Source organism: Mus caroli, chromosome 4 (assembly GCF_900094665.2).
Source record: "Mus caroli chromosome 4, CAROLI_EIJ_v1.1, whole genome shotgun sequence".
NCBI classification, from domain to species: domain Eukaryota; kingdom Metazoa; phylum Chordata; class Mammalia; order Rodentia; family Muridae; genus Mus; species Mus caroli.
Window position 1 is genome coordinate 66,013,075 of NC_034573.1, and position 11,662 is coordinate 66,024,736.

Sequence of the window (11,662 nt, forward strand, 5' to 3'; positions counted from 1 at the left end):
GGAGCTGCCCGGGGCGGGGATTTCCAGCACAGGATGTTTACGAGTTGTTATTGAGGAAATGACTCAGCACAGGATGTTTACGAGATAGTACTGAGGAAATGACTCAGCACAGGATGTTTACGAGATAGTACTGAGGAAATGACTCAGCACAGGATGTTTACGAGATAGCGGCGCTCCACAATTCTCCACTGTGCAGAGTGTTAATAAACACTGAAACAGTATTTATTAACGTGTCCTTATAGTGGAATAGCATTTATTTCCATTGTATTCTTCAGCTTTCCTTTATTCAGTGTATCTCTTGAAGTTCTGGATTGATAGTAAGTACCTACAACATTTTACTTCTAAATATTTTGCACTAAAATGTATAGTGGCTCCCTTTATTTTGAGGTATGATTTTTTTCTGTAATTGAAAATTTCCTCAAATAGTCATTTATTAGCTTCCTCTAAATTTATTTTCCCCAAATATTTGAACCACTTCTATTACAATGTTTATCCTGCCTAACATTAAACATGGGAGATTTCATTTGATATCACTACAATTTACTCAAGTCTTTGAGTTCTTCTTCTTGTCAGGACAGGTCTTTTTGGGTTTGCAATTTTGATTTTTGGATTCTATACAAGCATACATAGAGCCTGTAGAGAGCTATATAAAAACTGAAGAGTCTGAATACATCTGAATGGTGTCTGCATAAATCTGTCTGGAGTCTCTATAAATGTGTAGAGAGTCAACATAGATCTGCAGAGAGTGAGACTCAGTCTGTATATTGTCTGTATATAGTGTGCGTAGACCTCTTTGGCTTCTGTATAGGTCAGTAAAAATTCTTCTTAGATATGTATAAAATCTGTGTAGATCTGTATAGAACTTGTTTAGAGTCCACATGGTTATGTATACAGTATCTGGACATTTATATAGCTATATAGAGTGTATAGATCTGTATGTACTCTACATCAACTATGTCAACTATGTGTAGATCAGTTCAACTTCTGAATACATTTTATTTCACTGAGAGGTTTTCTTTTAAACTTACATTATTATGTTTATTTTGTTGGATAGCATGTTTTATAATAGTTATTTTAATAATCATTTAAATTAATAATTTAATAGTTCTTAATATTATGATAGTTCTTTTGAGAACTTTGTACTGCATATTTTATTCCTACCACTCCCTTTTTATACCTTCACACCTTCTGTGCCTCCTACCCCCCAAATTTCTTCTCTTTTGAAAAATTATTGTTGTTATACTCACACATATATTATGTAACAATGTACATACATATCACATGCATGTGTGTGTATCTGCATGTACACATGTATATATAACCTACTGAGACCATTTAGTGTAGCTTATTTGTACATGGGTCAAGACAGAACCAATTGGAATCAGACTACTAATACTGGAGCTTGTCTCAGATTTTTCCACTTCTCATACTCATGGACTACCTGTAACTCTTCAACAAGCAGTGGAACCATTTGCAATTTCTTCTTTCTGTGTTAGCATGTCAACTGCCATGCTCAGTATATTTTTGTATTGTTCAGGAAACCATATTGTTGAGAGTTTACATATGCATTTTCCATGTTATGCCTAATGGGACACTATTGAACCGCAGATGTCTTTGACTACTTTCAATCTTTCTTCCCCTTCTTCCATGATTTTCTCTAAACCCTACTCATAAGGAGTAAGTTGTAGATCTAGAGGTTAGGAGCAATACCCCATAGCCATTTATTTCTGCATCTTGATCAGTTTTGTATATCTGCAGCAGTCTCTATCTGTTTTAAAAAGAAGTTTCTTTGATAAGGGATCAGAGCTACACTTATCTGTGGTCTACTTATATGTAAATATTTTTAAATGGTTAGAAATTACATTGATTAGCATATATTTTGTCAACTGTGATAAATAATACCAATAATGGTTATCATTGAATAACCAAAATGAATAACAACCTCTAAAGCAAAACAAAAATAAAATAAAAAGTCTATTCAAAGTGGCTAAGCAAAAGAGAAAATCTGTAGTTGCATATAGTCTTAAATAATAAAATAGATTTATTTATGAACATTATCAGTGTTATAGTCATTTATTTTCATTCCAAGATAAAGTTAATATCAGTCACATGAAATGGGTGAAAAAAAAAGAGAGAAAGAGAAAATACTATTTAAATGAGAATCCTGTAAACTGAATAGGAAACTAGGTGACTGATATTATATTAAGCTTCTTACAATGAAGGTATAATATATAGGTAGTACTAGGAAAGGCAAACACAATTTTAATAGGCTAATTAAAATTGTTACTGTTGCTACTCTGTAGGTTATTCTTCATCCATCTTTCTCTGCCATTTTTTCATCCTTTCAACTCCCTAACACCAGTTGAGAGAGAAAAAAGGATAGAGTTGAAAGGAGATAACATTACTGTTAGATTACTTCCTGCTGAATAGGGACATAAAGTTCCTTGGGGCAAGTTTGATCTTCACAATCAGGATCTCTAATCTCTTATTGTTGTATCTTCTTTGCACACAACTATTTAACAAACCTTGACTTATAATAGTCAACCAACAACTTACCAGCAGCTTACCCCACCTCTCTGAACCCAACATTTATACATCCTTTGAAAATTTCCCAGAATTCCTAATGTCACACTCTCACAGTAACCATCTGCTTCTGGCACAATCCCTGCTACAGCATGAGCCTAATCATAGTCAGCTCTTATGGACAATTTGAAGCAATGCCATATAACACACCTGGGATTAAAATGAAAACATATATTTCTAATATTTCTGTGTTTCTTAAAGAAAACAAAAACTCCAAATTTGTCCCTATAGGCAAATCTATAAATATATTAAGCATAAAATCTTATCTGAGAAAAATGCTCCCAACAGTTTAACTGGTGGACAAGCCTATACTGGAGTGCCCATCACATTGGGATGGTTCAACCCCTAGGCAAGAGATCCTTGATGGTAAAATAAAGTGGCTGAGCAAGCCAAGGAGACTAAAACAGTGTGTAGCTTATTCATGGCCTCTGCATCAATTCCTATGTTTGGTTTCTGCCCTGCTAAAGTTTTTGTTCCTCAGTAATGGTCTAGTACCTGAAAATGAATGATGAAATAAACAGCTTTTTCTCCAAGACACGTAAGGTCATAATGTTTATTCACAGCATAGAAACCTTAGCTAAGGCAATATATAATAGAGAAAAATATATTACCTTTCAAGAATGACTCTTATGACCCTTCCAGAAATCTTAGTATATTATTATAGAATGCATTTGAAGTGTGCATTCTGAATGTTAATGTAGATACAGAGGGTATTTAAGATGGTGTTTCTCAAACTTTAATGGACGTAGGAGTCCTTAGAGCTCACATCCAATGCAAATACTAATAGAACCTTGAGTAACATACAGAACTCTGGATTTCCAAAATGCTCACAGGTAAAATGATGTTAAAGAGTTTTATTCCCACTTGAATTAACCATATTTAAAAGCCTTAATTTTAAAACATTAATTTACCTTTGGTTAGAGAATCTCCAAGAAAAGCTGAAACCTCACCTGCCTTCAGAGTGCTTTCACAAATGCCATGTTTGAATTAAGCTCTTCATGGCTTAGGACTTTGTGAAAGTAGACTAATGCTTTCAGAATTAATAACTTCCATTGAGCACAGAGAAAGCCACATAATGGGAAGAAAAGAACATTACTTATTGGGAGGCCTCAGTAGGTATTTCTGTGCTAAACCAGCTATATATCCCCCTTTGACAGGCTTTGGCAAGGGCTTAGCTCAACTGACCCCACCTGATAGGAGACTAATGACACAATGCCTCCCAAACTGTTTAAAGAGCTGGGAATGTATTTTAAAGGAGTCCTTTATGAAAGAAGCCTCAAGCTATGCAAAGCCCTGCATGTAAGTCCAATGAGAATATGCCCAGCATACCACAAGTTGTCACTATCGACTGGTAAAACAACAGAACAGCCAACAGTAGAGTATAGGAGCATTAGAATAATGATTATCAGTATATCTTTTAAGCAAAGTTATGTGTAGAAGGCATAAAGTCCCTGTGCTCACATATAAATACCAATGAAACCAGGAATATTAAACATGTAGTATTATTTCTAAAATAAATAAACAAACAAACAAACAAACAAATAAATAAATAAATAAATAAATAAATAAATAAATAAATAAATAAATAAATAGGTATGATCTGTTTTCCACACAATAGTCTGGTGAACTCTGTAATATCTGTATAGCCAGGTACACCTGGCTCCCCCAGGCAATTTCAAACATAACTAGAGGTGGTTAATATGTTATTGAGTTTTGAGTTATCTGTGTGACTGGGACCACAGCATATCTTCTCCCAAGCCCTTAAGATATAGAATCTATCTTCATGAAAAGGGTGATATGTACTTTGGAATGGATTTAGATGCAATTATGCTTTATTGTGGTGGTGTTATACCAGGAACCTTTTTTCCCCCAAATTGTACTATACTTAAATATGCCTAAAATAAACTGCCCAATGTCTGATTTTAGAAGTTTGATTCCAAACTAGCTACTGAATGCTGTTGAACTGGACTTCCTTCTTGCTTCACGTGAATACTCTGTTTCTCTGCTGGCTCTGTTATTTGCAGAAACTGGCCCCCAACCCTGAGACACAAGTATCCAAGTCAGAAAACTACAGTTGTTTTGAGATAACTTTTATAAAAATTGTAAGTTTGTAATGGAAAGTAAGAGTCAAGATTTAATTAATAATTCACTAAATGATTCAGTATAATTATTATAAAAGGAAACTGATGCATATGGATTTTAATTACCATTGTCAGCAATATATAAATTGAAGACTTTAAGCCAGGAAAAAAAAAAAAGAAAGAAAAGAAAAAAGATCCAGAAAGACCAAATAAAGAAGATCAAGGATTATCGAAGGTCTTCTAAATGCCAGATGCCCTTCTATTTTTTTCACATAAATGAATTAGTTTTCTCTTATAGCAAAGCTTCAGTATGTTTCACACAGGATGAAGTTTTCCTAGTTCAGTAGAACACATAACAAACACTGGAGCAGCCTATGTTTTGCTGTTGAAATTGCTTACTGTACTACTTTGTTTCATTATGTGGTAAAGGTTAGTATTAATTGCCAATTCGGCAAGTCTTAAATCAGCTCTCGTCCCTGAGTAGCAATCCTTGACTGTATAAAATACAAAAGCATGAGCTGAGTGTTGGCTTGCATTCATCACTGTTTCCCGTCTGTGGATGTAACATGAACAGCTGCTTTGAGTTTCTGCTGCCTCAACTTTCTCACTATGATGGATTGTGCCCTTGAACTGTGTGAAAAATAAACCTTTTCTCCCTCAAGATATTTTTGTCATGAATGAAAGTAAGGCACCAGGTTGGTCTGGAGAGATGGCTCAGTGGTTAAGAGCACTGACTACTCTTCCAAAGGTCCAGAGTTCAAATCCCAGCAACCATATGGTGGATCACAACCATATGTTATGAGATCTGATGCCCTCTTCTGGAGGTGTCTGAAGATAGCTGCAGTGTAAAATAAATAAATAAATCTTTTTTTTTTTTTTTTTTTTAAGGCACCAGGTTTACCCATAGTGAACTGAATATTGGTTCATAGCTATAATCCATGTTGAGAGGCTGAGCTAAGAAGATTGATATGAGTCTGAAAGGGTTTGCCTGAGCTACAGACTAGGTTCTCAGACAATCTGGGTCTTATAGATACAGTCTCAAACAAACAAACAAACAAACAAACAAACAAAACTAACTAACTAACTAACTAACTAACTAACTAACTAACTAACTAACTAACTAACATGTACCCAGGTGATCATTAGCATGGTCAACAGGACTGAGAAAGTATGATAAAAACCTACTAGAGGTATTTGATGCTGAAAATAAATAATCCCAAAGCCAAGCCCACAAACAGTCATGTGTTCTCCATCCAGAGATAACACTAGTTCTGGTTTCCAGGTGCAGTTATCAGCTTCCTCTGACTTCCACTTGGGCAGTTCTGTTATATCTGTTCTTCAGGTTTTGTATCCTTTGTCCTCTTGAGTACTTCTGTGCATATTCAATTTTTTTCATTAAAAAGAATAATTAGCTACTATGGTCTATGATTATACATCATCTTTTCTTTCTATATATGAGAGAAAGTGAGACATGATGGAATTTTCTGTCTTCTACTAATCAAATCAATGTCCTCTGTAAGCTACCAATACATTTATGAAGTCATGATATCAGAAATCAGCCAACATGAAGAATATTTGAAACTTGATTGTTTATTAATTACTAATTATTTAATATGAAACAAGTTTGTTTAATCTGGGAAGCTTTGAGTCCCGTAGAATGTCATCATTTTGTCATAGAAAATTTGTTTTAAAAAGTTTCAAAAAGAAAGCAGAGATCCAGAATTTTCTCAGATTTAAGATGGGATTTATATTACAATAAAGAATTTTAATTTAACCACTTAGTAGCACAGTTGATGTGATAAAGACAAACTTGGACTTGCATTTGGACTTGCATTTTGCAAACCAAATGAAAATCACTTAGATGAGTCACACTGAGGGCAATCTCCATACAAGTTAATTGCTTCTATTAGTTTTTCTGTGAGTCACTATTATGAAAGCTTTTGTAATCAAGAAAAGTAGAGGTTGATTTTTCCTGAGTGAATCAGAGCTCTTTTCCACCTACAGAAGTTCTGAAAATCAAAAGCAACATCTGAGTGATCTAGTTGCTATCACAAAAGTTTGTAGATTTGTGTTTTGAATTTGACTCACATTCACAAACTCAAGTTGGTTATATGGCTCATTTGTTCCTTGATGTTTTTGCACTAACAGAGCAAATGTAATTAATAATGAACATCTGAGCCTTTGCATTTGTATATTACTATGTCCTTTGCCTATAGAAGCCAATCAATCTAGCTAAAATTACATGATCTCAAATAGCAACCATATCCTTGCTCATGATTCTTGGATCAGCTACTGAGGATGGGCTTTTGACTCTACATGGGTAAAAGACTGGTCTGGGCTCAGTGATGCATCAAAGCTGGTATACAATAGAATACTATTTTCTTTTTTTTTTTCCTTTCTTCCTTCCTTCCTTCCTTCCTTCCTTCCTTCCTTCCTTCCTTCCATCCTTCCTTCCTTCCTTCCTTTTGTCTTCTTTCTTTCTTTCTTTCTTTCTTTCTTTCTTTCTTTCTTTCTTTCTTTCTTTCTTTCTTTCTTCCTTTCTTTCTTTGTCTTTCTTTCTTTTCTTTTCTTTCTTTCTTTCTTTCTTTCTTTCTTTCTTTCTTTCTTTCTTTCTTTCTTTCTTTTCTTTCCTTCTTTATTTCTTTTCTTTTATGTAATCCTGACAACATCCTGACAACAGGTTCCCTTCCCCTGGTCTCCAACTTTCTCCCTCCCACCTCCTGTTTCCCACAGATCCTTCACTCCCACCTTCCCCCAGAAAAGATTAGGCTTCACAGGGACATCAAACAAATATGGAAGAAAGCATAAGAAAAGGGTCTCAAGAGCAGGCAAAAGAGTCACAGACTCCTGCTGTTAGGAGTCCCACAAAAACTTCAAGACAACAATCATAAGCTATATGCAGAGGATCTAGCACAGGCCCATGCAGGCTCCACAATTGCCATTTCAGTTTCTGTGGGCCCCTATGAGCCTCCTTAGTCGATTCTGGGAACAATGCTTACCCAGTTTCTTTGACCCTTTGTCTCGCAATGTTCTTTCTTCTCTACTTCTGGAGCATTCTCTGAGATCTGAGGGAAGGAACTCAATAAAGATCTACAACAAAGGTCCTGTCTCTGCCAAATGTACTGCTGTGGGTCTCTGCTTCAGCTCCCATCAGTTGGCAGATGCCACTCTGATTATTACCAGGCTTGGCACCAATCTATGAGCATAACTGAACATCACTAGGGACCATTCATTAATTCACTTTTATTTTTAATATTTATTTTTATTTTTTGCCAGTCATGTTTGATTCTACCCTAGGTTTCTGGGCTATCCAGCTTTGGGTTTCTGATCATCCAGGGAATGTTGGTATGGTTGGCATGGGCCTCAAATTAGAACACCATTATTGGTGGCCACTCCCACAAGTTCTGTGCCACCATTGCTCCAGTGCATCTTCAGATAGGACAGAGTGCACATTAAAGGTTTTGTGGCTGGTTTGGATTCTCAGTCCCACCACTGGAATCCTTGTGCTAACTTCCTTAATATCCAGAACCTGGCCAAATCCTTTCTACCATCTATGGTTAAAGAAGATAAATGCTAAGGCATCACTTTTTTTCTAGGTTTTCTTTGCATCATGATTACTGAATTCTCACGAACTGAACATGGATCAATAGAAATTGAATGTAGGCAAGACTTGTATAGAGGAGCTGTGGAAAATGTAAGTTTTCTAGGATTACATTAAATGGAAGAAAAGGAGCACAATTGCTAATGCAAAATGCATGAAACTGTTTTATCTTTTCAAAAATAAATATTAGAGCAGATCATATAAACAAATTATGCCCCATGAAAAAAATATGGCCTGACACCTGCTTTTATTAATGTTATTGAAGCACAACTGTGACTTTTTATTAATGAGTTCTATATGGCTGCTTTATAAATAATACAAATTTGGATGATATAATAAAAACTAGGATGGCGATGGTGATATTTCTCTGCAATATGTCAAACAGTGTTGATTTCTCTATTAAAGGAAAGTACTTGAAAGCTGCATACCTTGAAGAGTGAAGAAGCTAGTACTTCAAATGTCTGTAGGTGAGTATATGTTTTAAATGTTATGGAGTAGCATAGAAAATCAAATATTGAGAATCAATCCTCTATGCCTGTTTCCTGAGCACCCGAACTCATCTGCCAAGTTGAGGAGTTTCTTATGTTTTCAGGCTCACAATGTGAGTAATAAAATCCATTAGACATCATAATATAATCATACTGTATTTTATTTTACACAGTTAGAATGTGGAGACCTGACATAATAGGTGATACATATCTGTATCAGTTAATGGCTACTGTGACAAAATATCCAACAAAAGCAGTTTATGAAAGGAAGAGTTTATTTTGACTAGTAGGTACAAGAGATGTAGTCTATTACGAAAATAATGTGTGGTATTTGGAACAGCCAGTGGTTTGCCAAATTGTGTCCAGATTCAAGAAGGAGAGTATAAAGAAATCTTGTGCTTAGCCCAGCCAGTTTAATGGAACAACCCACATTTAGAATGTTTCCTCCCTCAATTAATTTAATATATTGTCCAGTGATAACTGAAAATAAAATAATTCCCTTAGGATATAATCTTTCATAAGTATAGCATTAACAAGAGGGACAGAGACCAAGAGGAGAAGACAGTGCGCTTTCTTGGAGCTGTTAATAATATATAGACAAAGGTAATAAATAATTGATAGTCATCACTATATGACTTCTTATTTATTCATGGAGTTTGAGATGGTCCCTTATTTTAACAGCAGCTAATGACATTATATCACATGCACTTTACATCACCAGCATTAATATGTTTCTCAGGGACATTCAGTGTACCAGCTTTTCAGAGATATTACAAACTACTCATCTGTGCCAGTCAAGAATAATGCAATAATTATTGGCAGCCAGAAATATTAGACTCAGACAGAATAGTATAAGTAATACAGAAAACAGCCTGTAACATCTATGATAAATCTCTGTAATGTGAGAAAGGTTGCTTTTATCATGAGCACTATGCAAGTCTCCTAAATGAGGACTGGGATTAGGTAGGGGAAGTGGCTGATTTAGAGAGACTGAGTAACTACACTCTGAGTTTACACATTTCAGAGTTAGGGTAGGCATATGGACCACAGAGAAAGGCAATGGAAAGTGTATATTTTATCTTTTTTCTCTTGAATGTCTACAATATACCTGCAGAAGTACTATAGCAAACTCTTCGTGATTCCTATCTATGACAACACAGCCACATTAACTTACAGTGATTTCTAAATTCCAAATACAGAAATAATTAAAGCACCAAACACATAAGGACTATATTCAGACAGGAGAAAGCAAAGGAAGTGCTTTAATTGGCAGCTAAAGTTACTAAGGTATTAATTAGTTCGTTTTATTTGAAAAGTGTTTAAGGAAGTGCTACTGAGGAAATCCTTTAATCCTGTGATGCAGATCCCCAGCACCTGTGAAAAACATCATCCTTCCGTCCTCTTTGTCATCAGAATTCTTGTTTAGAACAGGATGGCAAGATGCCTGGTAGCCTAGAAGACACAAGTTGAAAGCTGTTGGGGAGTCCTGAGAATATTTAATTTTCTTGGTGGGAAGCATGACAGGTTCTGGAGCCATGGCTTCATTCCTACTCTCTCTTCTTCTCCTCCTCCTCCTCCTCCTCCTCTTTCTTCTTCTTCTTCTTCTTCTTCTTCTTCTTCTTCTTCTTCTTCTTCTTCTTCTTCTTCTTCTTCTTCTTCTTCTTCTTCTTCTTCTTCTTCTTTCTTGTTTGTTTGTTTGTTTGTTTGTTTTAGAGCTTTATTGTAGAAAGGCAGGGAGAAAGGAAAAAAGGTAGAAAGAGAGAGAGACTGGCCATGGCCAAGTGGAGAGAGGGGGGAAGGGAAAGAGAGAAAGAGGGCTAGAGAGTAAGAAAAGTGAGGACTAAAAAGGGCTCTCTCCTTCTTGAATGTCTCTAAATACAAGCCAGAGGCTTCCCATTATAGACCTGAACTCTGTGAACCATAACCCAATGCTATCACTCATTTAGTTTCTCTTATCTGATATAAACTTTTCTCCAAACTGTCACATATCATGTTTTATTATTTCACCATAATCACATTTCTGACTATAGCATCAGTCTAAATATTAAATTATTTAAAATTCCCTTAAAAGTCACCTGAAGCTGGAACAAAAACAATGGAGAACATACTAGATATTTTTTTGCCAAGACAAACTATCCTCCATGTATTTTTAAAATGTTTCCATACAATTCTTCTAGCTACTTGGAGAACTGTGTTCTGTCACATAAATTCATTATAAGAGGTAGAGGCATAATGAAGTGAAACAACTAGCCTTAGGGCTCACAGACACGGGATTAATGGGTACCGGAATATAGGCAATTTTACAAAATCATGAAATCATTATTATTTTCATTGATAAATATATGGCTGTATGTAGGAGCTCTTAAATGGTCCCAAGTAAGAAAAAGATTCTATGTTGAGATATGATTACAACCAATATATTCTTGGAGTAATATTTTGTTTTCAGAAGCTCACAACATGGACTTAACACATTCATTTGTCAATCATATAGCAATTACCATGTGAAAATCCCCTTTCTGTGCTTAATACTTTTGCATTAGTGTATATTGAACATTTTCAAGTCTTTAACAGAGGCACTTAAAACAACATATTTTAAAAATATGAATCATCCCAAAGTGGACATGAAATCCAGCTGAACCACTGAATTTCTCCTCTAAAGCTGATTACATCTGTTTGTTTATGCATTATCACTGAATATGAGAGAATGAATGTCAAAATATTTCATAAGTTGTCAGATAAGAATCCACATAAATATGAATAATTAGGAAGACATTTTAATGGGATGGAATAAGCAATAGAATACTAGACCAGTTCTTCTGGATGTATTCTTTTTTTTTTTTTTAATATTTTTATTACATATTTTCCTCAATTACGTTTCCAATGCTATCCCAAAAGTCCCCCATAGCGCC